This window comes from Triticum dicoccoides, chromosome 3A, assembly GCF_002162155.2.
Source record: "Triticum dicoccoides isolate Atlit2015 ecotype Zavitan chromosome 3A, WEW_v2.0, whole genome shotgun sequence".
Lineage (NCBI taxonomy): Eukaryota > Viridiplantae > Streptophyta > Magnoliopsida > Poales > Poaceae > Triticum > Triticum dicoccoides.
The window spans coordinates 750,619,944-750,623,899 of record NC_041384.1 but is presented as its reverse complement, the minus strand read 5'-3'; positions in this window follow the sequence as shown (position 1 = coordinate 750,623,899).

Here is a 3,956-nt window from a genome sequence, read left to right as displayed (position 1 = left end):
GAATAAAAGTTGTTGAGAACTGACAAACATAGTTTTGGTCATCGTTGCAATTAATAAGAAGTAAAATAAAGAAAGAGAGATTTTCACATATAAATATACTACCTATGGATTGAGTAAGATCGTTCAAGTAAGTTGTCATTGTTGCAAGCAATAAAAATGGCTCTCTAAATATGTATGATCTATTGCTGTGGAGAAAATAAGCTTTATACGAGCTTCTGATATAAAAGAAATAAAAGCGATAGACTGCATAATAAAGGTCCCTATCACAATTGGCAATATAAAGTGACGTTCTTTTGCATTAAGATTTTGTGCATCCAACCATAAAAGCACATGACAACCTCTGCTTCCCTCTGCGAAGGGTCTATCTTTCATTTTTGTCTTATACCTTATACAAGAGTCATGGTGATCTTCACCTTTCCTTTTTACACTTTATCCTTTGGTAAGCACTATGTATTGGAAAGATCCTGATATATATATATATATATATATATATATATCCAATTGGATGTGGGTTTTCATAAAGCATATTGTTTTTTTTCGCGGGGACATAAAGCATTATTGTTGACATTACCCTTAAGGCAAAAGGTTGGGAGACAAAACTATAAGCCCCTATCTTTCACTTCGTCCGATTAAAACTGCATACGCATAAGTATTGCGTGAGTGTTAGCAACTATGAAAGACTAAATGATAGTTGAGTATGTGGACTTGCTGAAAATCTCTTATATTGACTATTTCCGATGTTATGATAAATTGCAGTTGCTTCAATGACTGAAATCATAGTTTGCTAGTTTTTCAATGAAGTTTGTGATTCTTACTTTACATTGTGAATAGATTGTTACTTTATCATAAGAAATCATATGACAATATATATGTATATGTTGCTATTCTAAGAATGATCATGATGCCCTCATGTCCGTATTTTATTATACAAACACCTCTATCACTAGTGCAGAACCGGGCAATAGCACCGGTTCGTAAGGCCCTTTAGTGCCGGTTTGGTAACCGGCGCTAAGGCCCCCCCCCCCCACTTTAGTACCGGTTCAGCATGAACTGGTGCTAAAGGGCAACCACCTGGCACGAGCCAGCTTCGGGGGCAGGGAGCCCTTTAGTACCAGTTGGTGTCACCAACCGGTATTAAAGGTTGGGAGGGCTTTGGGTTTATGATTTCTTTTTCATTTAATTTTGTGTTTTCCATTTAATTCTTTTTAGTTTGCTGGTATTTTACGATACTACATATTGTACACGTTATGCATATATATATAAATAGAATTTCTAGTAGAACCGATCATTATATATATATATATATATATATATATATATATATATATATATATATATATATATATATATATATATATATATATATCATCGATTGTCTCACAACCACCATTAATTAATTCACACATATATACACACATGTATATGTATATATACAATTTCTCCTAATCGGTGCCTTCGGAGCCAGCGGCATTAGCCTAATTGGTGCCTTCGGAGCACGATAACAATTGGAAGTGGTTCATGGGGGCGGTAGCGGGTAATAGTATTCTCCTTTGGGATCTATGACCTGGTCGAGCAAAAATCCCGCTATTTCCTCTTGAATTGCTTCTATGCGGTCCTCCGTTAGGAGCTTCTCACGCACCTCTTTGAACTGTTAAGAAGGAGATCAATATGCATGTGTATTAGTTGTGTGACTAGATATCGATAATGGTGTAAAAATTGTGAATAGTGTTCTGACAAACGTACCCACTCCTGTCTTTGAGATCTGCTCCTTTCGGATGCCATCATGCGAATGTTCTCGCAAACGTAGTATGCACACAGATTATTCCTCGGCGCCTGCTTCAGGGCCTTTACGAGAATGGAATTTGATAAGCTAATAATTAATCAAGCATGATAATTAAAGAGATGGCAGCTAGCTAGTACTACTTAATTACTTACCTGGGGTCGATACCATTTCAGATTTTGTTTCCATGGGCCTGGAGTGGCCCTGATGAACTTTGCCCAAGCCCTGCCCGCCGACAAAGAAAATGAATAATTGGGTTATTAAATAGTTGTTATCAGGAAATGACGAACTTATTAAATAGACCAAGATATAGTTAATAATGATTGAAATTACCTGTTGACTATCCCCTTCACGATGGTGTAGTCACTTGCTTTCTTAAGTAGTGAGTCTAGTACTTCAATTGTTCCTTCATCAACTTTAATGATTAACAAGATACAGTGAAATCTGCATGCACACACGTTTGCATGTCTTAATTAAGCGAGCATATGTAAGCAAAAACATGTAGCTAGCTAGTAGGCAAAAACAGAATTTGTAGTACAAGACAGTGTGACTCACTCGAAGTTGTAAGGAAGTAGTATATCTTCATTGTATTTGAGGCACTTGAAGAACTCTAACATGCTTTCCTCTACACTTTTTTCGTAATATGGATCTAATTTCCATGTGTATTCATTAATGGTATTTGTGTCAATGAACACAATGCCATAGCGTCTACCTTTTTTCATTTCATAAATCTTCATCCTGCATAATACCACAGAAAAGAATATAGTGAGGATAGTTATAGGTAATGATTAATCAAAATGATCACTACAGCTAGCTTGAGACTTAAATTACAGAAAGAAATCACTTACAGACAATAGCAACTGACGATAGATTTGTCGAGTGCGTCTTGATTGTATAGCTGAAATAGTTCTGAATACTCAACGGTCACAGCTTTCTCATGGTAGTAATGATCCTTCTTGACATTCACCATGAGGGACTCTCGATTGGAAATCTTGGTAATGTCCATGTACCATTGATGCAATTCATACATTCTCGTTGGGAGGTTCCTGACCTCGTCTGGCTCGACCAAAGGTTGGACCCGGACATATTTCCGTTTTATTTCCTCCTCTCTAGTCGGAGACACGGGCTTGATATCGAGGAGTTGTCCAACAGTGATCATGAGTGTTTCAGCCTGCTCAATATGCTTCTCGGTTATTACCACATCGCCCAGCCTGGGAACGTTAATGGTTTGCCCACAATAATATTGGGCGCGCCTACACTCATGTGTTGTTGGCACAACATGCGGGGGGATTGATTGCGCCGCCTGTTCTCCCAGCTGGGGAACGATTTTACCGCTCCTTTTGCCAGCTGATTTGCTCGATCTCGAGCTCTCCTCTTTCTGTAGACGTGCTCGATTTAACTTCTTGATGTGGCGCTCATAGTCTGTGTCAACAGGCTTGGGAGCTGGTGCTCTAGCCATACGAATGAAGTGGTCAATCTTTTCCACAGGCACTTTCTCCCTTGGCCGCGATGGCGGTTTCGCTGCAAAATGGGCTTCCACCTCGGCCTTCGATATGGCTACGTTTTCCTCCTCGGACTTGTCGTAAGGTCTCTGCGGAAGAGACGCGAGGCTTGGACCATATTGAAATCGCTTGCCTCCGCCTGTACCTCTAGTACTACCTCGACTTGTACCGCTACGCATCATAGCTGAGGCGGCTCACTTCCGTGATTGCTGAGGCGGCGAAGACGGCTGACATGGCTGAGTTGGAGGAGGAGGAGTGGCCTGAAGCTGTGCCGGACTTGGAGGAGGAGTGGCCTGACGCTTTGTCGGACTTGGAAGAGGAGTGGCCCGAAGCTATGCCGGACTTGGAGGAGGAGTGGCCTGACGCATTGGTGGACTTGGAGGAGCGGGAGTCTGCTGACTCGGTGGCGGACTAACAATTTGAAATTTATCTAATTCATCTATCTAAAACTAACATTTCCAAAATTTCTAACATTTCTATATAACTAACATTTCTATAACATTTGTATAAAAAACAGAAAAAACCTTTGACATTATATATATTATAACTAACATTTCTATATACTATTTGACATTAATCTAATCTAATTAATTAATTCATCTAAAACTTTGTATGAAAAACAGAAAAACAGAAAAAACTAAAAACTAAAAACAGAAAAATTGTGTGTGTGTGCG